This window comes from Hydractinia symbiolongicarpus, chromosome 12, assembly GCF_029227915.1.
Source record: "Hydractinia symbiolongicarpus strain clone_291-10 chromosome 12, HSymV2.1, whole genome shotgun sequence".
Classification (NCBI taxonomy): domain Eukaryota; kingdom Metazoa; phylum Cnidaria; class Hydrozoa; order Anthoathecata; family Hydractiniidae; genus Hydractinia; species Hydractinia symbiolongicarpus.
Genome location: NC_079886.1, coordinates 24,008,697 through 24,032,811, shown reverse-complemented (window position 1 = coordinate 24,032,811; position 24,115 = coordinate 24,008,697). Strand labels below are relative to the sequence as shown.

General features: G+C 33.7%; 1 protein-coding gene across 2 annotated transcripts in view; it reads right to left on the bottom strand.

Moving 5' to 3' along the window:
• Nucleotides 1–24,115, bottom strand: part of LOC130621938 (speckle-type POZ protein-like) — a 46,223-nt gene that overhangs the window by 6,499 nt on the left and 15,609 nt on the right. The window contains exon 1 of one of the 2 annotated variants that reach the window (XM_057437304.1): nt 14,165–14,324. The exons of the other annotated variant lie outside the window; for it this stretch is intronic. The gene's annotated coding sequence lies outside the window, so the exon portion shown is untranslated. Of the gene's footprint in view, nt 1–14,164; nt 14,325–24,115 lie in introns of those variants that run through there. 2 annotated transcript variants of the gene reach the window in all.

Below are 24,115 nucleotides of genomic sequence, written 5' to 3'. Positions count from 1 at the left end.
CTTCGCCATTTTACAGAGCAGACACAGGAAAAGAGATGAGAAATTCAGCATTTTTTAGACAGAAGTGAATATATCAGATGAAGTAACATAAACTACATAAAGTAACATGGATACATGAATACAAATAAAACAGTAAAAAATATTACATAAGTGTTTTTCTGTACCACAGGAATACATAAGAACACCAAACAATGAATAACAATAAGGAAGCATTTCAAAAACTAGAATACTGTCTAAGTTTAAAAGCAAAAGAACTTAACATTCTCCTCAAACACCACAAATCCAAATATCGCATAACAAATAACCCAATGACTAAATAATGTCTACTTTGCCTCAAACAGATCACTCTAATGTCATCTCTAAAAAATATTGCATAGACATCTTTCAAATAATTAAACAATTTTGACTTTTGACCAAAATTTAACAGTTGTCTATCAAAACTGGCATATATTCATTTTATAGTGTGGACAAAGTACTGTTAGAGATCATTGTTTCTTTCCTAATTTTGACTGTTTTACCGAAAACTAAAGAATGATCAGCCTTTAGTCGTGTAAACTCTTATTTTTTCTTGAAATTCTTAAACTTGAAACATTAACAAAAAAGGTTTTTTCCTTTTTGAAGATGTTATATGTACAAAATAACAATATTGCAGTGCCATAAAAAATATAAAATAAAGATATAGCTTCCTTTTCCACTCTTATAACAACCATTTGCACCGAATTTGCTGCTTTTTTACTACATAGCAACGATAAAAAAAATTTGTTTTTGCGACGAATTATTTACATATAATTTCCAATGTCAACATTTTTGTAGGAAATAGTAACGAGATGCTAAGAGCAAATGACATGCAGAAGAACAGTAATCCCTGAGATGTGAGTACCCAAACAAATATTCAGCCGTTTCTTTACTTATCATATTGTAATAACTTTAGTAAAAAAAAAGTAAATAGGTGACTTGAAAACAATGTTGTTGAATTTCAACGTGTTTTCCAGCAATCTAAAGGTACTTATTTTCAAAATCTTACCCTCAAGTACAACCTTTGTTTGCCCTTCTGGAAACACTAACTTAACGCCAAAAAAATTGCTTTTACAGCACTAAATTATGATAAAATTCATATAGCAAAAATTTTATTGAAAATTGAAGTTTCTGTTAAAATAAAATATCCATTACAATTTGTTATTCGTAAAATATTGAAAGATTTCATCATAGCAGTAAGAAAGGTTTAGTAAATGATCAAGTTGATCAATGTTCATGTGTCTCTTTAGATGTAAAAAAAGCAATAGTACACCTTGTCGCCTACACTTCTCTCTCCACATTGCGAGAGTGGAGGGAAGAGAAGTGCCAGTAAAAATATGTCCTTATAGAAAAAGCTCAGGTTGGAATGTTATCAGCCTTAGTACATAAAGGTCTTATGTTCTGTAGGGGAATAACAACAATAGAGTGAATAATACTCCAAAGAATTAGTAATTAATGTTGATATAAAACTAAAAGTACATGAAGAGAATGAATTTTCATGAGGTTCTAAGTTTTTCATCAATTTCATAAAAATGAGTTTCCATAAAAAAAATATTTTCTCTAAGATGTGTCCTCAAAATCAATTACTTGACAAATACAAATTTGATACAAAAGGATGAGAGGATGGTGAGGAGCTTGCCCTCACAGAAAATAATTGTAAACTGTAAAAATTCTTGTCAGACCGCAGTCTGACAAAAAATTTGAATCATCCCTTGCCGATAATGAATAATAGTAAGCTGCACCAAACGTTATTAACGATGGTGTGCCGCAGAAATGCAGAAATGAAAATATCGGTTCACATTAAAACTTAACCATAATTATATTATTGATGCACGAATCACTGGTGTTAATGCTTAATATTGTGATTCTCTTTGTTATTATAGTACTCAAGACAATAGAACATCGTGGAGGTGTATTCTATACCAAAAGGAGAAGCAAAGATATAAACACCAACAGGTAATAAACACCAACAGGTAATATCCTATATATCTCTTTAAAAATGATAGCAGAACTGGCAAAGTTATCCACTGGCTAAGTGTAATTGGAATGCTGAAGTATTTATATTGACTCTTGCTTCAAACGTGTACAATGAGTAGCATAAAATCACCTCCAGTCTTGGAGCCTGAAGAAGACGACGATTATGCATCATAGAAGAATAATGTTGAAGTTTTGCAATGCTTCACAAAGGAAGAACCTAAATGTCAAGGACCTGCTGTATATCTGTCATTGAAAGGCAAAGCTAGGGAAGCAGTTCGTGCCATATCAGTTAATGACTTGAAATGAGATGATGGTGTCCAAGTGATTCTACAAAAACTTGATGAAGTCTTTCAAAGTGACGAGACAACTCATGCATATCATGCATTGAAAGAGTTTGTAGAGTATAGGAGGAGTAGTGGAGAGAATTTTTCAACTTTTATTGTGCAATATGAAAAACGATACAGAGAAGTGAAGCGGTACAAGCTATAATTACTGTCGGGTGTGCAAGCGTTTTTCTTACTGCAAGCTGCAAATTTATCTACTGATTTAGAGAAACTGACGAGAGCTACTGCCAAGTTAGAGTACATGGATATGAAAGACAAGCTACAGAAAGTATTTGGTGACTCGTTTAAAGACAGCTCTGAGGTTGTTCCTGTGGAGCAAGAAGAATCTTACTATACCTATGACAAGGACAAGTATGGTAATGGAAAACGAGGCGGGATAAATTTTTCCCGTGGAAGCAGTTCCTGGAAGTCAAAGAAAAGGAGCACAGCAAATACATCTGATAACCCAGTTGATTCTGAAGGCAATGTTTTACGATGTCATCATTGTGAGTCGATAAAACATTTTGTTGGAAGTTGTCCTCATCGTGAGAAAGTGGTGGAAGAAAGTAATATGACTGTTCATATTACACTGGTGACTGGGAAAGGTAGTGGAAGTATGGTGTTAGAAATGCTGGGAAAAGGTATCCTTGACAGTGCGTGCACAAAGAGTGTGGCTGGATCGGTGTGGATTGATGAGTTTGTTAACATGTTGAGTCAAAAAGATCGACAAAAGATTCATCAAAGTACTGTTTCAAGTGAGTCGCTGTTTCGTTTCGGTGATGCTGTGGAGGGTCGTAGCTTCAAATGTGTGAAGATTCCAGTAAATTTTGGTGGTAAAAAGCGGAAAATTTTGAAAGTTGATGTTGTGAGTAATGAGATTCCATTGCTTATAAGTAAACCTGCGATGAAGTCCTTGTGTATGAAAATTGATTTTGAAAACGATTGTGCAATGATTGATGGTAAAAAGCTTGATCTTCAGTGTAGCTCATCAGGACATTACTTTTTGTTATTGAGAGAGTTAGCTCATGAAAACTGCAAAGTTGTTTTTCATACAGAAAACCTGTTGACCTTACCCAAAGAAAACAAAAAGAAGAAGGCAATAAAACTTCATTGTCAATTATGTTAGCGTCAAAAGAAAAATTGGTTGGCTTGTTGAAGAAAAGTGGGTGCAATGACAAAGAATTTTTTCGTTTGATTGATGATTGTTGTTCTTCCTGAAGTTCTGTGAGCTTTACAAAAAACCTTACTCTAAGCCTGTTGTTGGACTGCCAGTGTCTGATAAATTTAACGATTTTGTCTGTATGGATTTGAAAGAGCTGGAAAAAGGAAAGTTGTGGTTCCTTCATCTTGTTGATGCGGGTACTCGATACATAGCTGCATGTTTGATTAATACAAAGAAGAAAGAAGTTGTGGTATGCAAGATTTTTCAATTATGGATAGCTTATTTTGGAGCACCTAGAAAGTTTCATAACGATTGTGGAAGGGAATTTTGTAATGCAGTTATGGAGATGAGTGAGAAGTTAGGCGTTGAGATTAGCACAACACCAGGTGAATCACCTTTTAGTAACGGCATTGTAGAGAATGAAATGATGATGAAAACCAAAGAAGATGTTAAATGCACGGTTCAAAATCAGGGAGTATTTTCTCCAAACCAGCTTTTTTTCGGCACTAACGTGAATTTACGTTTGGTAAAATCTGACTTACCTCCTGCTTTAAAATCAGCTACTTCCAGTGAAATTGTGAGACGAAATCTTAATGCTCTTCATTCAGCTCGTGAAAATTTTATTAAGGCAGAATCAAGTAACACCATTCGGCGTGCTCTAAGACATAGTGATAGCAATGCGGAAAGGGTAGAGAAAGATGAGAAGGAATCTAGTGATGTTAGTGAATCTGATGATGATGACGAAGCAGAGAAAGTAGTTGATAATAATATTGAAGGCAAAGATGCTGATAATTCTGGTGAAACAATAAGTTATGTGGATGATGAAGTTGAAGAAGTGGTAGCAAGTGGTGCTAGAGAGGTACTTGGTGAAGGTGATGCTGAGAAGCTAGATGGCACTGTTACAAAAGAAAGAGATAAAACTACTAGATTTGCGAGGAAGAGCGACGTGTCTCAAATTATATACTCCAATCACAGTAAACCTAAGCCAGAAAATAACATTCGTTATATGCTGAGCGATGGTCGTGGTGGTCAGGCAAGAGTTTATTAAGGCAACCAAAAAGAACAGGTGGTTCTAGAGATTGTGTTAATATTTTGAGGGCCGGAAAGGATGAACCAAAAGTTGAGTTGTAGAAGACAGAGCCAATGTTAATGCTTAATATTGTGATTCTCTTTGTTATTATAGTACTCAAGACAATAGAACATTGTGGAGGTGTATTCTATACCAAAAGGGGAAGCAAAGATATAAACACTAACAGGTTATATCCTATATATCTCTTTAACAACTAGGAACCACCAAAAATGAGTTAGTTTAATATATAGCTGGTACAACCCATCAGTTTTGGCACTGACAGGTTCATGACATAGTCATAAAACCTCCAAATCTCTGTATGACCTAGCACACGAATAAAGATGTATTTTTTGCACTTTAAGGTCTGTTCTTAAAAAAGACATCTTTGTGTAATACAGTTTTATATAAACATAATACAGCAAAATAAAATTTTGTACACTTTTTTATTATTCTTCTTGGCTTAACATTCGTTTTTCATGCTAGCATGGATTAGATGGGGTGACCTTTTTGACCTTCTGCCATTATGATCTACACTGTATTAATTCTAAACTTCTATGCATCAAGTCTGTACTTATTACCTCAATGCACCTATAGACTTTCTTCAAGTAGAACCTATCCTAAAAGAAACACTTCTTCCCCCCACTACCCAACATATCACCTATAAGTAACAGAAGTTCTCAACTACTTATTACAAGCCACTGTTGTATATTATTAAAGCTGGAAATACTACAAAAATTGAGATACTACCAACCCATTTTCTACAACTCGCAGAAGGCTACTTTTTAACTCAAAATCACACTTTGCTACAATGCTACTAATAATGATTTTAGATTTTGCTACTTTCTCTTTTAACTGTTTTTCTTCTAGTTCTTTCTTCCACTTCTGAAAAATTTCAAACAAATCTTTAAGTGACTCTGTCACGAGAATTTATTTGCACACAGTAAATCCGTGGATACCCTGTTCTGTATTTTATTGACAGCACTTCTAACACTATAGAAAGGATACATTGTTTCATTTTTCTGCTACTCGTTTTTACATTTACACAAAATTCATCACCAAGTGAATTGTATTTCTAGCTTGACTTCTAATACTGCTTCACACAGACTGTACCATCAACACTAGCGACTTAACTACACCTGATTTTCTTATTATATAGCCCACCAAATAATTTTTGATGATCAGATCCAATTTTGCCCCTCTTATGCCCAACTTTAATGTAGTCAATTCTTCCTAGCTGTTGTGTTAAGTTTAATAAATTCTCCGTAGGGAAGTGTTTTTAAAAAGTATGTGTGAAAGTTTGAATTTTCATGTCGAAAAGATAAGTTACGCATATAGTACTATAAATAATTCGGAGTAATGTGACTTTGGATCAAGTAATGTAAGTTTTTGAAAGTGTTATTGATAAGTTACTTCAAGAAAGAATAGATGTAGATTAGATGCACTCTGCCAAATCGGTCTCCGAATCTACAGGCAAAAAAGATATTTATTCTCCTTCCTATTAATACTTCCTGAAGCTGTCTGAGTAAAAATATTGCATTTATAGTGCCACACCCTGGAACAAAGTCAAATTAGATGCTGTTGCCTTAGATTGGAGGTTTTAAATTGACCTAATGAAATTAGAGTATTGGGTAAGTTTTAGATATAATTTGACTGTTAAAGCTTCTATAAGCTTTCTTGTTAATTTTGAAATAGATATGCGATGGCGTAAATTATTTTTCCATTTTAAGCTTTTCATACTTAATAGTGTTTAATAGTTTCTGAACTCCATAGGAAACCTTCTGATCACGTGACAAAACCTGCCGTAACTCTTGTGGCGTAACTGTGTAACTGTGCAACCTGCAGTTGAACGCCAACTGCAGCTCTTAATAAGAGCCACAAACTGTGTCACACATTCAGGTGGAGTACCTTAGTAAAGGTATGCACTATGTTGTTGATGAAGTGTTATAGTGTTCGGGTGTAACATATTATTTAAAAAAAATAACTTTACTGCAACTTTTGCTAAAATAAAAACACATTTTACAATTTTTATTTTATGAAATAAGTTTCTGCGAAAGCTTAAAAATTAATCGTGGCACCGAGGGGAGCACTCAGTACAGGTAAACGGTGTTGCACCATGAGTATAGGCGTAATACCATTTTTCAAAAACCTTAATCACAACTTAGGTTTAAAAAGAAATACAAGTAACACCCTGTTGTTACCCTGTACAGTGAAAAAAAATCTGTGAGTCTAGTTACTTGCAGTCATTTTGCGTGACTGACATACACAGGTATTATATATAATATAGATTAAACAATTTTAATAAAGCTGACCAATAAAATGTCAATCCTTATGGCAAAAAGTATATATTGACATATTCCCCCTCATTAATTGCATGAACTCCTGACTTTTATCTCTGACTAAAGTATTTTTTTCTACTCTGCATAAAAACACATGGGGATGAAATTATTACAAGTGGTATAAACTTTAATAAACTAGTGAGTTAAAAAAGAAGGAAAGAAGCAAGAAAAGCTTAATTAAATAACTTTTATAATAAAAAGGTATATGTAGCTAATAGGAAATGAGAAAATATGTATGAGGAGTGTATGAGGAGATGTATGTTATAAACAACTTCATTCTCGGCATAACGTCCGTTTTCCATGCTAGCATGGGTTGGACGGGGTATATTAATGACCTTCTTCCAATCTGATCTAGACTGTGTTAGATCTAAACTCAACTTCCTCTGTATCAAGTCTGTCCTTATAACCTCCTGCCAAGTCTTTCTCGGTCTGCCTCTGGGCTTTGCCCCAGGAACTATCAAGTCTCTACACTTTCTTACCCAATTATCCTCCTCCATTCTTTCCAAGTGCCCCAGCCAGTTCAATCTTCTTATCTTAATAACATCTTTAATTCTACGGAGACTTAGCCTGCTTCTTAGCTCATTTGAACTCTTTCTGTCTCTCAGACTGGCGTTACACATCCACCTAACCATTCTCATATCATTCCTTTCTAAACGGTCAAGATCTTCCTGCTTCACTGCCCATGTCTCACTACCGTACAACATAACACTTCTTACACAGGCCTCATACAACCTACCTTTTACCTCAATTGACAGGACTCTGCTAGTCAACAAAGGAAGTAACTCTCTGAACTTTTTCCAAGCAGAACCTATCCTGCAAGTAACACTTCTTCCAACACCCCCTTCACTGCCCAACATATCACCTAAGTAACAGAAGTTCTCAACTATCTCTAACGAGATGGCCCTTTCTCTTCTAGTCCTTTCTTCCACTTTTTAAACTTTTTAACTAATTCTTCCATCGACTCTGCTACGAGAACCAAATCATCTGCATATAATAACTCCCATGGACAACCTGTTCTGAACTCCATTGACAGCGCTTCTAAGACTAGAATAAACAACAAAGGACTAAGTACAGAACCCTGATGTACACCAACATTTACACTAAATTCATCACTAAGTGAATCATTAATCCTGACACAACTTCTAGCATTGCTGTACATAGACTGTGCCATCGTAACTAGCCACTCATCCACACCTAATTTTCTCATAGCCCACCAAATAACTTTACGTGGCACTCTATCAAAAGCTTTCTGTAAATCTACAAAGGAAAAATATAGATTCTTTCTCTTTCTTAAATACTTTTCCTGAAGCTGTCTGAGTAAAAATATTGCATCTGTAGTGCCACGCCCTGGAACAAAACCAAATTGCATCTTATCTATATCAATTCTTTCTCTAAATAACTTATCAATCACTCTTTCAATAACTTTCATTACTTGATCAACCAACTTCAAACCTCTATAGTTACCCCTTTCTAATGCATCACCCTTGCCCTTGAAACAATTCACTATTACACTCGACTGCCACTCACTCGGAATAGCACCATCCTTTATAATCTGGTTAGCAAGACTTGTAATAAGCTCAACTCCAATATATCCAGCTGCTTTTACCATCTCTGCAACAATACCTGATACTCCTGCAGCCTTGCCAATCTTTAATTTCCTAATAGCCTCCACTACCCATTCTGTCTTAATCTGCATAGCTGGCCCTTCTACAACATCATCATCAGACAAATTATCCTCGTCCCAATCAAACTCAGTGTTAAGCAACCTCTGATAATGATTCTTCCAAGCTACCCTTTTCTCCTCCTCTGTGCTAGCCAAAACACCTTCATCATTACGTATACACTTCTCACCTACAATATCTTGATTAGTCTTCTTCATTTGCTTTGCTATCTTGAATACCTCATTGCGCTGGTCTTCCCTTCTTAACACATCTGCAAATCTGTTTCTCCCTGCTTCTGATTTTGCCTTATACACTGCTGTACGAGCGCGACGCTTAGCTTCTAAGTAAATATTTTTACTACCACCTGACTTCCACTCTTTCCAAAGTTTCCTCTTTTTCTTTATACACTGGTCAACCTCATTATTCCACCACCAGGTCTGTCTATGTCTAGCTGGTCCTTTCGTCCACCCACAGGTATCATCAGAAGCTTCTAGAAGACAATTCTTCAAAGTAGTCCAAGTACTTTCAACATTGTCACTATCACATTGACTATTGTAGGCTAACTGCCGAACTTTTGTACTAAATTGTCTTGCTACAATCTCTTCCTTCAGCTTCAAGACTTTTCGACGGGGCCTGTACTTTCCATTGGCTTCTTTAACACTCTTCAAGATAATATCACAAACCAGCAACCTATGCTGGGAAACAGACTCTTCCCCCGATATAACTTTCACGTTCTTCACCACTTTCTTGTCTGACTTTCTAACCAGGAAGTAATCTATCTGTGTCTTACAACCACCTGACTCATATGTTATCAGCCTACTCTGTCTCTTACTGAATGATGTGTTGCAAACCACCATGTCCGTTGCCATTCCAAACTCAAGCAATCTCTCCCCTTCCTTATTTCTGCTCCCAAATCCATAGCCTCCATGCACACCTCTATAACCTTCAGAGGACCAACATGACCATTAAAGTCGCCGCCCACCATGACAAGTTCAGTGTCTCCAAACTTTGATGTGACTGCTATTAACTCATCATAAAACTTATCTTTATCTTCCTCACTGACACTGTGGAGCATAAACTGACAGAAAAGTGACAATCCTATTACCTATCAAAAACTTTATCACTATAATACGACTATTAACACGCATAACATCTATTACTTTTTCTACCCACTTCTCTGCAACGAATATGCCAACTCCTCCATATCCATCACTATTACCAATCCAAAAAAGCTTATACCTTGCCCTCCTACCTTCCACAAATCTCACTGAAGCTCCTCTCCACCTGACTTCCTGAACACAACACATATCAACAGATCTACGTTCTAACATTTCAACTACTTCACCTGCTCTACCTCTCAGAGTACCAACATTTACACTAGCCATCCTCAACCTAGTGTTATCTACCTTCTGATGTGATAGCTGGGTAACGGTCTGACGATGCTTACACCTGACATCTGTCCTACCGTGCGCGACACCTTCACTCCTTAGAGTTCCAGCCCAGTTTACGCAGTTTGTCTGATCAACTATTCTTACGGCCATTAATAAAGAGTTTTGGCATTGTTTTACAGCGCCAACCGTTCACAGACCGGACTGGGTGTTTTTTAAAGTGACACCATCACTATGTGGCATTTCATGGGACTTCTACAATCGGTCCTTTAAACTAAGGTATGGTGGAGGACGTTCAACTCCTCTCTTGTCTCTTAAGGAGACCCTTCACCCAAAACTTCTAAATATTTTATTGTAGATCTCCAAGCCACGACTTCCTTTATCAGCAGACTAGATAGTAACCCGTGAAAAAACCCATGGGGTCCCCCATCCAAGACAAACTAACGCACAAACAGAAAGACGACGGCTATTATTATAAAGATACAAATGGTTCAAAATCATAAATCTAGTCAATTTCAAGAAGTGAAATCTGAATCAAGACTATCTAGTTATTATCTTTGAATCTCTTCAGTGAAGTTCTCTTTTATTAAAAAAGGGAAAGCTCTCATGAGTTAAATGAAACTCAAAGTTTTTGTCCTTTCTCACAGCTTGTAATTTTCTCACAAAATGTTTTTTTTATGTACAACATGGATTAAACGATCCATGATATAACAACAATATAGGAATTTGCTGAATTCCAAAAAAATAACAATCAACTCCTTATTATATCAATGGAGAGATATATAATATATATTCATTTTAGCATTCCACAGCAAGATTATCAATGTGTGTCAAAAGTTACTTTGTTGCACCTCTAGGGAACTTTGAAAAAAAAAAAAGCAGGGCGCCAGGACTAATAAAAGATCTAATAAAGACTCTTCAGTAAAAACAAGTAAATTCAGTAAAAACATATTACTGTTACAAAGTTCATTGATAGTTTTTTATTTTCTGACCAGGTTATACCATAACCTGGTCAGAAAAATGCCATAAAATATGAAAACCAGCATTCAAATTAACAAGTCATTAATTTTTTCACATATTAAACTTACCTACCAAACATAAAATTTGCAGATCGGAATTTAATATTTTTATAAAAATGTATACTGAACTATAAATATTGTTTTTGGTATTTTACACATACTTCCAATACTTTTTTAATCTGATTTAAAAAAGAGTTTCAATTGCTCTATTTTTTATAACAAAATACATGGATTTCCTGTTGAAAACGGAAATGATTTGCTAGTTTACGACAAACTTTAGTTTTGCGAATGCAAAAATAATTATAACGCTTTGACATTTGGTCACGTTGTGGATCAACGCACATGTTTTTCCGGGTTTAAACTAAAAGTAATATGGGAAATTAAGATAACTTTTTTTCAGTTTCTGTTTTGATGGTTTTAGAATAAAACACACCGTTTACGATAGCATTTTGATGATTTTAGGAACAAAATACAGCGTTGTTTAATATGCTTCTTATAATCAGGTTTTGAAGTATTAAGTTGGTAAAGCAGTTTTTAAGATATTAAAAAAATAAGAACGACAAAATCTACGACACATCCAAAATATATCTTTCAGCAAGCCTTTGCCAACGTCCAGGTTGGCATGTTCACACTGATTCTAAATTTTTACATGCTAGAGATAAAATACTAAACATAATATGATATAATAGAAAGAAAATAGAACTATTATAATAATTCTAAAGGCATAGATTTTACCGTGTTATTTAAAATGAGACGGTCACGCTCCATTAATAAGCTCTCCATCAGAGTAAGTTTAAAATCATTAGACTCTTCTGGAAGTACTGAGAAGTTGTGAAACGATGCTGGAGAGTTATTACAAAACATCAAATGATCGAGAATGGCACGCAACAGAAGAAGTTACATAAGTTGGGAATTAATGAAACTGAACATGTGAAAGTAGGACACAATCCAAACAAAGTTATATTTACCAGAAAAATCGTTGCTTTGTAAGGGACTAAATTTCACTACCCCCCAAAGAAGTTGGAATATGCAACCTATCTTGTACCTTTTAAACTTTTGATGAGAGATATTAACAAAGACGACCTGACTACCGAAGACAAAAACTACATAAAAACAAGACTAAAATATACTGCCTTTTCATCTTATTACTCATACAACAGAGGAATTGCTATAGATTTTTATTAAACAATAATCATATCGATGAAACTACGTACAAAAAACTTTGTCCCAGTGGGTCCAATCCTGGTGTTTTGTATGGTCTAGCCAAGATACATAAACCTTGTGTTAATGGCGTACCTAAGTTTCGTCCCATTCTTTCAGCTATTGGTACTCCCACATACAGACTTGCAAAGTTTCTTGTGCCTAAGCTTGTAAGTCTCACTACCAATGACTATACCGTAAAAGACTTCAGTTTTGCGTCTGAAATTGTACAGCAGAATCCTAACTGTTATGGCTAGTTTTTCCGAATATTCCATTAGATGGAACGATTGATATTATTATCAATGACATAAATCCAATTATATAAATGGTATTCCTAAGAAAGATCTGAAACATCTTACTCCAGCGACTATCGAATCTATTTTTATCTTTAACAGCGTATACTATAAACAAATCAACGGTGTGGCCATGAGGTCTCTGTTAGGGCCTACACTGCCCAAAATTTTTATGTGTCATTATGAAAACGCTTGGTTTAAAAATTGTCCGTCTGAATTTAACCTGATCTAATATAGGTGATATGTTGATGATATTTTTGTTTTAATAAAATCACGTGAGCATGTTCAAAAATTTTATGAATATAATAATTCTAGGCATCAGAATATTACATTCACGTTTGAGGAAGAATGTTTTTACCATTCTTGGACGTTTGCGTCATGCGTGAAGGTGATTCTTTTGTCACCAACGTATATAGGAAACCAACATTTAGTGGAGTATATACCAACTTTTCTAGTTTCATACGTTTCATTTTCTAGTTTCAATGGAATATAAACACAGCTTGATTTTTTCTTTACTTAATCGTTGTTACCATCTGTGTTCAGATCTTAATAAATTTCATGTAGAAGTATCTTAGTTGAAGACTATTCATGAAATGATTGGATACCCTCCAAAGGTTTTTGAATTCTGTCTCAGAACTTTGAAGAGCAGAAGTTATGAACCAAAGAAACCAGTGTTCCTTGCTCCTAAGAAAGAGTTAGTCCTTGTTTTACCTTTTCTAGGAAAGATTTCCTTACAAATTAGAACACGTTTGCACCGTTTGTTTAAGCAGAAATTGGCACATTGTGATGTTAAACTTATATTTTTTTCCAAGAGGAGGCTACTTAGCTGCTTTGCCTTTAAAGACAGAATGCCCGAATCGTTACGCTCTATGCTCGTTTACTGCTCTAAGTGTAGTGACTGCAACGCCACTATTATGGCAAAATAAAACGCCATTTTAAAGTTCATATGTCTGAGCATTTAGGTATTCTGTACTTAGAGGTAAACACATTAAATTTGGTCCCTGGGCCAGTGCTGTTCTCGAACATTTGATGTTTTGTAATCACTCCCCAGCATTGTTTCAAAACTTCTCAGTACTTGCAGAAAAGTATAATGATTTTAAACTTACTCTGATGGAGAGCTTATTAATTGAGCATGACCGTCCCATTTTAAATGAAACAGTAAAATCTATACCTTTATTATAATAGCTCTATTTTCTTTCTATTATATCCTATTATGTTTAGTATTTTTTCTCTAACATGTAAAAATTTAGAAACAGTGTGAACATGCCAACATGGACGTTGGCGAAGGCTTGCTGAAAGATATATATAGATTTTGTTGTTCTTATTTTTCTTCTAAAATCCAACAAGTACAAGTGTGCGCATGCACAATGGTAGAAAATATAAACAACAGACAACCGTTATATAAGAAACTTAGTGAAACAAAAGAACTTTATGCCAAAACCATTGCATTTTTTTGGAAATAAGGAGAATAGCTAAAAAAAATTATGGCGCAAATTAGGGTAATTAGCCAATTTTTTTCTATGTGGTCCTGCTTTTTCTGACCCTAGCTATGCCTTGCACCCTGCCTAGATTTCAACTTCACAGAATTTTGCGAAGATTAAAGTTAGCTAGAGTTTAGCTAAATAGCTAAACATTAATTTACTTGCAACAGCCGGCTATGTATACGGCAAGTTATTATATAATATATATCATTAACATATATTAAATTTACTAAGTCTTACTCGTCTTATTGTTGACTACCCAGCCGCACTGTCTGTGATTGAAAAATCTTTTTCGTTTCTTTTATGGTTGTTTATTCCACAATAATTTACTTGTTCCTGTGAAAATAAGCAAAGATATTACGTTTACACAGAAAGAACATTTTCGATTTTGATATCAAAGATGAAAAATGGGAAAATATAAACAAACATTTATTTGCTGGGGAAAATATCAGAGTTGCTAAAAATAATTAAGTCGCAGATACTTCGTATAAACAAAGCACCGAACAATTCGTCGGCCCTCGTTGAAAAAAATTGCCGGGGAAAATTTTTTCCCTACGTACTAGTTTTACATTCTTTACCATTATTCTTTGAGGCCTCATTACGCGAGAATATTCACAAAGAATAACGTTCACACCTGTTAACCTTCGTATATTCTCTTAAAACTCACCCCCTGCGAAAAATCAAATTGAGCACATATGAAACACCTTCGAAAGTTCTCCAGAAATCTTTTTATTTTTTTGAAAAATCTTTAACCATTTTCGAGATATTTGTCTTAAAAGTTGCGCTATGACGTCACGGGTTAGCATTGAGCATAAATATGGTAACTAAATATTGAAATTTATGCAAAATGTTCAAAACGTATCAAAGTGAATAGCCAGAAAACATTATATGACTTGTCAAAAATGTTAAATATAACACCCTCTCAGAGCCAACTCCTCATGAAATCATGCATAATTAGTGAACCTTTTTAGTCCAAGTTCTAAAGAACCAATCAAGAATTTAAAAAAAAAGGATTCAAATTCCTAGACAATCTTTCAAGTTCTTTCATGTGCAATTAACTTTATTTTGGCGGGAACTAACCTTTACGCTTTACACGTAATAATGTAAAAAGAATATGTTACTTAAAAACATTAAATGAAGCTATTATACATGCGAGAAAATACCACTTGAATAATCAAAATAAAAGAAGAAGAAACAGAAGGTATAAACTAAATTTCCATTAAATTCTGAATTTAATGGCGTTTTACGTCAGTCTATTGGTTTAAAATGCTTTAGATGGCGAATTTATTTGAGCTGGTTCAAATGAATTCACAAAACAAAGAATATTCAAACGCGAAGAAAACCAAGAAGAAAGAGAACAAGAGGGCAGGGAAAATAGTTTAAATTATTTGGATATTTAACAACTCGTAGTTCGACTAAGCGCCAAAACGGAACATTTGCTGAGATGATTTTGTCACGCCTTTATATGGAAAAAAGTTTGTCGGCATGCTTTTTTTCTTTCAATTGGAATATGCAGACAGTCCCGTTCCTTACGGGATGGTGTGTTTATATGAAAAAAACGCTTCGCTTAAGACAGGATCTCACTTAGCTCGAGCGAGATCCCGCTTAGTCAGGACGGAACAAGATTGTTTCGTGACAAAAATTTTCCATATAAACATAAAGGGTTTTTGACAAACGTCCTGTCCCGTTTTTCATATAAACAGCCCCTTAGCGCAAGCTTGTTTTTTGTTTAAAAATGCCAACTCAAAACAATATACATTCTTTTATTCCAATTGATTCGTGAGAGAAAATCGAACCGTTATAATACTAAGAATATGCCGTTAAAATGATAAAGGAAGCAAAACCCGTGAGACACACAGTGTTTGTGATGAAGATGACAGAAAACAGATGAGGCTGGAAGTTCGGTGCATTAAAAGCATCAACACACCAGAACATGATTGTAAGACAGTCAAACAAGATTTGATAACAACAGACAAACAAGATTCTCCTGCTACTCAAGCGATATTCTGCAAGCGCCTTCCAGCGATGTCTCCTATTTTTATTGTGAAGATGAGAATCACAAGGGTGTAACCAGTGTAAGATTATGAAAGATGGATCTAATTTTAATGTGGTACCCTTGGCAACCTAACTGTATGGAGGACAACACCAAACTTCTAAAAATTCTCGAAAAAGCTGTATGTTCGCAATTACTTGATTTTTTGGAGGCAAACAGTCTTTAAAATAAGAAACAGCTCGGTTATAGGCAGAATCGATCTACAGTTAATGCCTCAACACTATTGGTTGATGATATAAGATTTAAAGTCAGTCGTGGAAATTTTGTGGGAGTATCTATGAAAGACTTGAGCAGGGCGTTTAATACTATAAGCCACAGCCAGTTATTAGCTATCTACATTGAAATCCTATGGTGTAGAAAATATCGATTGGTTCGCAAATTACTTATTTGAAAGAACATAAGTTGTTAAACTTTATAATATTAAGGACATTAAAAGACCAATTTGTGGAGGTTTTATGGCCGTGACCATCCATAATCTTTTTCAAAAATATTGTTTGATCATATTCAAAACTCACGCATCTTAAAATATTCCAATGATACCGCAATTTATGCTAACTCTAAAAGAACTGAGGATATTAAAAAAAGTATTGATGATCTTAATGCTATCGATAAATATTTACAAGAAAATAAATTAATTATTAATTTTGGTGGGAAAATGAGGTGATGTTGTTTGGAACCAGCAAAAAAAATGTTCAAATCAGATTGATGTTACATATCATGATCACAAAATCCACGAAACCACTTTATTCAAATATGTGGGAGTAATTCTGAATCAGACTTAATTGATGGCTGAGAACTTTGCAAAAACTATGAAGAAAGCTAGTATAAGAGTAGCGCTGCTGCAAAAACTGTGGGACCACATCCATCCTGTTGTGTGGAAAAGAATTTACAAATGTATGATTCTTCCAGTACTCAGTTATGTTATGTTTTACTGCAACTCAGTTGAAAAGTATAAAAAGTCTTCTAAACATTCTAGAATTGCTTATTCTCAATCAATACCGGCTACGATCAATGTTTGACAACCGTCCAAGTTAGTTGCACAGTTGTCAAACGAGTGTTGTTGAACGAAGGTTGCTCAAATTACACAGGATATTTCGAGGTAATAAACCACGTCGACAACACCCGAAATAATGGTCTGCTAGTGCGTACATCGGAAGTTAAACTTAAATTCAGTGGAAGAGTTTCATTTTTGAGAAAGCAAAACTATATAATGGTTTACCAATTGAACTCAGAAAAGAAAATAATTTGAATGTAATAAAAAAAGATCTTACACTTCATTTTAATGTTCATTATCTAATATTTCATAATGGCATTTCTATAGTTCTTTTTAAGACAAATTCATCTAAGAAGACGCCAAGTAATCTGCTTGAGTAATGCTTGGAGGTAAAAATGAAGGATACACTTGCAGCTATAGCTGGCAATATAAATGAACTCTTCTTCCATTAGAAATCACAAATGCGTTTGTTATTTTTACGCGATCTGATCTTCATATTGAACCTTAATAACAATATTTAGAGATAGCATCTAAAGCATATGTTTTATAGATCATCTTGATAACAATATGACATGCTAATTCAAAAAATGAAGATTCTGAAAATGCATTAAAAAATGTTTCCTTCGCGGAGCCTTTAATTTAACAGGTCTCTCCTCAATGGAGCTAGGAGCAAAAAAAAGCCTTAAACCTGGCGTTTCTTTTAGACTTCTTGAACAAGAAAACATTTTTGTCGCTTAATTTGTCTTTACCCTATTCGTGCTCTCTCTATAAATTTTTATGTGTTCATAGTTACATGATATTTTCATTTTTCAACTTTTTTTTACTTTAATTTTTCAGAAAGTATCCCTAATTGCGGCCATGACTATTTTTTTTGAGTTGAGTTAAAGCGTGTAGAGTTTCTTTTCTAATAAAACTCTTTAAAATGTGTTTATAAGTTTTAGGGCACTTGCATTATTAAATTAACTTTTGTTTTTCACCAGTGTGAAACTTATTTCATAATACTGGGCGAAGAAGTTCAAATTCACGAGGAATGACTAAGGTGTGCTATTGACATCGTAAACAAAATTCTGAACTTTAGAAACCGTTGGCCACGTCCAAAACTTGCCCAAAATATCCGTCATTTTTCTAAACTAGCCTACATACTTTTTTTTCAACCTGATATAACAACACATTGTGTTGTCTCATTTCATGAGTTATTTATTTTGAGAAACTCGTCCATGCTTGGAAACCAATTTTAAAACAGAAATAGAAACCTTTGCTTAAAATAATTTTAATATGTTTTCTTTTATAATCTATTAATATACATTTAAAAAAAATGCTTCAATAAAGAGCTTATTTGCATCGTACAAGTTCGTTTTACACAACCTAGTACATATAAACGATCATAATTTCCTAATGCCATCACTTGTACTAATTAGAGTTTGTTGAAGTTTTTTACAATACAAGTTCCTGTGATTTAGTACCACAAAGTTTTAAACCCTATAGGTGGCCAATAGTTAATGACATTTTTTGTTAAAAAAATATTCTGTCGTGCTTTATTTGGTTGTTTTTTTTGTCATACCGATTTTATTATGTAATTGTATCAAGAACACAGTTTTTACAAAAATAATTCTTTTTTTCAATATTTATTTTTAATTTTTTAGCTCCAAAAGACAGCAACAGCCACCATTTTAAAACTTAGTTTTTAACAGAGTCGTTTTTTAATCCGTAAATGCATCAATTAAAAGCCATGAGTAGTTGCCTGAATTTTATTTTTCTTTCTATTTTTTTAACAGGAATAGAGGCGTTCCGTAAACCAACATGGATCTGTTCTATAGTCTAATGTTTTGGAGTTCAAGTGACATATAATTCTGTTGGAAAAGTGTATTTAGGCTGTTTCATACACTCTTGCCTATAATAATTAGATCCTGGCCAGACTCAGCGTAAGTACTCAATTATTGATGAAAATTTTCATCAACATAACTGGTTAGCTGGCAAAAAACGATGTTGAGATTGTTTTAAAAGAAACGTTAAAGAAGGAAGACGTATTGATAAAAAATAAATTCTCCTTTAGTTCCAATCTTAATCTTCATCTTTTTAGTTACTTAGCCAACATCACACATCATCAAGATTTAACATCTATTCATGAATTTTAAACTGCATCTTTGCACACATCCCAGTTATTTTCAAACTGGCACATGTTTTGTTTATAGTTCGCACTTTTTCGAAATTATCTTTTGCTATTTCAACTTTTTTTAAAAAATATATCCAATTTTACTCTCTAAAATCACGGAATAAATTTACCTGTCTGTTTTTTGTATAATTTGTTCTGCTGTGATCTGTCATTTTTGTCTTTTGTCATATTTAGGTTTCTGCTTTGAAGAGTTGACATTACATTAGTAAGGAATTATCTTGGAAAACATAAACAGCTTTGCTCCAATATTTCTAGAATCGTTATACATTTTATCTTTGATAAATGAGCAGGCTTTAATTTACATACAACCGTTGGTCAAGTTCAAACAAAAAGTTAATTGACTTTGGTATTTTCTCATTGAGAACTGCTTATATTTTTTTATAAGGATGTCTTAAATTTTAGGTGAATGTGGATGTGCTTATTGTTTTACCATTTTTCACTCCAAATTTTTCACTCCAAATTTTAAGATGAGGATCAAGTTTTTATAAGATTGGAAGAAACAGATGGAGTTAAAGTTATCTTATGGGAAAAGCATTCTTTCCTCTAAGGTAAAACACACATAATAAAAACAGATGATGTTTATAAATTTTTTCTTTGTAATTTCAGACTCATATTAACTCAAATCTCAGTATTAATGTTCTCTTAAACTTTCTATGAAAAATGCGTATTCCATTGTATACTAGAAACACAGTCTTCTTTTGTGTTAACCTTTCATGCCATGAACATTTTTAAAATCTCATTTATCAAACAAAACTGTTTTGTGTGATAATTTAAAAAAAAATAAAAAAAAATTGTTTTGCATTCTGGTGAATCGTTGCCTGTAAACTTCAATTACAAAAAACAGTTGGAGTTTATTCAACTGTCACGTTTTTCCACTAGTATCTCTGAGGAATGATTAAGCTTTAGCAAACTCCGATCCTTAGGGTTTATTGTTTTATTAATGCGTTAACTGTAATGCAACGCAAAAAAGCCCTGGGGGCGAGATTAAGACTTTAAGGATTAAGAGACAAAGAAAAATCGAAATTCAATCAACGAATACGTCACACTGCTGCCATAGCCACATTGTTGACAATCATCCTGAAATACTGTGACCTCGTGAAATGTCACTTGCGCCTTTGTCTAGTTTTTATGATGACTAGCTGAGTGTTTGATTCGGTTGACGTAGGCTTTTTTTACGTATTGATCAGATAACAGGCTTCATATAATGTTTATCATAATTTCTTGTGACCTCACATCGTTATAAAGACCTAAATTTTACTTATATAAGTCAATTGATTTATGAATAGTTAAATAGTCAACTTTTCCACCCTCTGGAAACCAACTTGTAAAATCCAAACGGATTTAAACTCGTTCAAAAATTACAAAACATTTTACTAAATTCAAGAAGTCAGTCGCTCTCACTTACTGGCTCGTGTACACACATACATATTGACACTTTTTCTCACATTTCAAAACCAATCACTTTCACCTGAACTGAAGATATTTTGTTACATTCCCTTTGTTGGATTATTTTATTAAATTTGATACTTTTAATGCAATATTAAAAAATATAGATGAAAAAAGCCAACTTATGAGGTTAAAATCTCCAAATTTTCGGAAAACACTCCAGCCTCAACTTTGTTGGAGTTATATTATTAACTTGACTATCCCAATTTGAGTATTTACTACGGTTATCAGGGTTTAAAAACATTCCCTATAGTTTTTGTTACTTAATTATATATTACTACATAAATATGAAACTTTTAAGAAATGTTATTTGATAGTGTAGAAGGACGTTTTGAAAAAAGCTGTTTTTAATAAAAAGCTAGCTTTTCAAACCTATATTCTAAGAAGCGTGACTTTTCACTCGAACTTTCATTCCAATAATCGCTCCGGAAATGATGCAAGACTACTTGATATGGCCAACGAATGAGCAATAAGTCACTGTAAACTTTTGTTGATTTAACAGATATGTCAAAACCAGACATTTAATATACATAAGTGCCTCTCTAATTGATAGATTAGTCTCCATCTTTATTGTTAAACGCACTTTGTTATTGTTCTCGTTGTTCGGTTGGCATGGTTTTGTAGCTGAATCTAATTCAGATCTAAACTTCTTCCAAAATGTAAGGAGAATTACATGTTTGACTTCTAAATTAACATTAAATTGTTTAGATAAGAAAAAAACTATTACTCGCAGTTTTAGAAATCTAAATTAAAACCTAGCTATATTAAAACCATGCCTATCCCCTTTTGATCCTGAGAAAATTTTCCTTACTTGCCAAACAATTTTAAAACAGAAATAGAAACCTTTGCTTAAAATAGTTTTAATATGTTTTCTTTTATAATCTATTAATATACATTTAAAAAAAATGCTTCAATAAGGAGCTTATTTACATCGTACAAGTTTGTTTTACACAACCTAGTACATATAAACGATCATAATTTCCTAATGCCATCATTTGTACTAATTAGAGTTTATTGAAGTTTTTTACAATGCAAGTCCCTTGGATTTATTACCACCAAGCTTTAAACCCCATAGGTGGGCAAGAGTTGTTGAGATTGACCATTGCACTTGAGTCAACCAACAGCACACAGTGACGATAATTTTCGACTTTTTTTGTTTTGATTCTTTCCCTTTTTATTTTAATTAACAAACGCATCTATAAGATATTTCCCACACGACTGACAGGAACATTTAACAGCAGACATTAAATTCACCACTTTTTCTTTGTCCCCGCATTGTATTCCGACAGCGAATGCTTTATGTGCGGCATACCTCGAAGGCTTACAACAGTTGCATTTCACCTGCAACATTTTAGAATGTAGCCTCATTGTAGTGTCCGATTGACAAGCTCCACCACAGCCGTAAAGTTTCACAGTTGTATCCTTACAGCCTTCGTATTTTAACTCAACTTCCATAATCTTTGGCGTGCATCTTGGGACAGCTGTGGTATAAACATCATTTCTTCGACATGTGTATATTTTTGACAGCGACAATAACACAGTTAACATCAATACTCCTGTATTTAACATCGTAACTTCTTTAAAGTTTTTACTGTGCTCTCCAACGTTCTTTGTTTTTATTTCGAAACAAACTAGGCAAATTTGTTTAATTTGTTCGTATTTGGGTTGTAAATTATCCTTTCCGGTATTTAACAAACCAATCAAATTTAAAAGATTTACAAAACTCTAACAAAAGCAATAAACACATGTACTGCCAAAAAAATCAAAACTAATATACGCCAGAACAATCACCAGCAAAAAAGAAGTATCTATAAAATGTAGATGTTTATATAATGTTTATATGTTGCATCAAGATGAAGCAACTTTTTTGTGAACTTCTCACAAACTGTGTCTTTAAAAAACCTTATTTTCTCACGAGCATTAATCGTATAGATCTGTTCATTAAAAGCCTTGTTATTATTGAGATAACTGTTTATACCGTTCTAATAAAAAAACACAGGACAGTTAGCATCCGATTTATCTTTCCTAATTAACATACCGCTTAACAAAATCTTGATGCGTTTTTTCTTTAACAAAATATTGTTTTATTTCCTCTGCACGGCACTGTTTCTTGAAAGTCTTAAAGTGCATAAAAAGTAAATGTATAATCTTCAACAATAAACTGCTAGTTATCCATCGACAATGCTCTTTTCTTCTGCTCGTTAAACACGTTTGGTTTTATAAGCATAGCATTCCTATGTATACACACATAATGTCATCCAGGCTATATGTATAAACATTGAATTGTGTTTCTGGTGTTGAAATATTGGGTGTTTATCAAAACATAACAATTTTATCTCTCAATTTTTCGTAATATAAATGCCAACTATCTGATGATTTTCTTTTCTTTTCAAAGATAAGCCTCAAGTTATCTTTCGAAATTATTTTTTTCTATCTTCTCCCCCTTAAAATGATATGCCACCACAAAGAAACCAGGGGGTACTTGTCATGCTTTTGTAAGAATAAAGCACAATATTTTCAAGCAATAATACCCCATGCCTTTGTTTTAATTATAGCTTTTCCTTTCACAACAAATTCCCCGCGGTTTTATTAAACTAAATAGGAAGAAACCCAGGGTTAAATGATGGTATTATAATTTTGTCCACCATATGTTGGGTAGGCAAGGCAAAGACTACAATGATTTTTCTTTATTAATACTAATAAAACGTTCCACCCCAAAGGTACCTATTCATGTTACTATCAGAGATGGAAAGAAAAAGGTTGACCTTCTTTCCAGCCTATTACTGAGTTTCATACTTCTCGGGTCTGGGCACTAGCGAAGCGCTTTGTATGTAGGGATAAATTTTTGGCTTATTTTCTTTTGTCTCGAGAGCTTAAATAGATTTTATGGTCAGTTTTTCATAGCTATTCTGGTTAGTGTTGCGAAAAGAGGAAGAAATGCACAATCCTACCTGATGTTTCTTCAATTAATATTTGCTTTTAACTGACGCTTTACTTTTTGATAACAAGTTTAAAATTGTGTTGCCAACCCTCGTTGTGGTATATTGGGATGGATAAGATGTTGGAATCGAAGGAAACTTGAATTATTAACTTTTACAGTGCTCTTTGGGGTTATCAAAATTTGTCTCTACAAGCGCTTCGCTAGTGCCCAGACCTGTGCGGTATAAGACTCTGTAATGACGCATAAGACGGTAAACTGCGCCGAAACCGAAGCAGAAAACGGAATATAAGCTAACAATAAATGCGCTTTAGTATTTCATTCATCATACGTAATTTTTTTCCCGTTTTATGTTTTTGAAAATATGAAATTAATTCGAAACATAAATAGACGGAAAGACTTATTTTTCTATTATTTGACAAGCTGTTAGTCAGTATTTGTACGCAAAAGTTCAAAAGAACAGAATTAGTTCCGTATCTTGTGACATTTTATTAGTTCAGTTTAAAAATTACTAGTCGACATATTGATTGGAATATTCATTTATATAAAAAAAATTTCGGCTAAATATGACTCACTGGCACAAAATT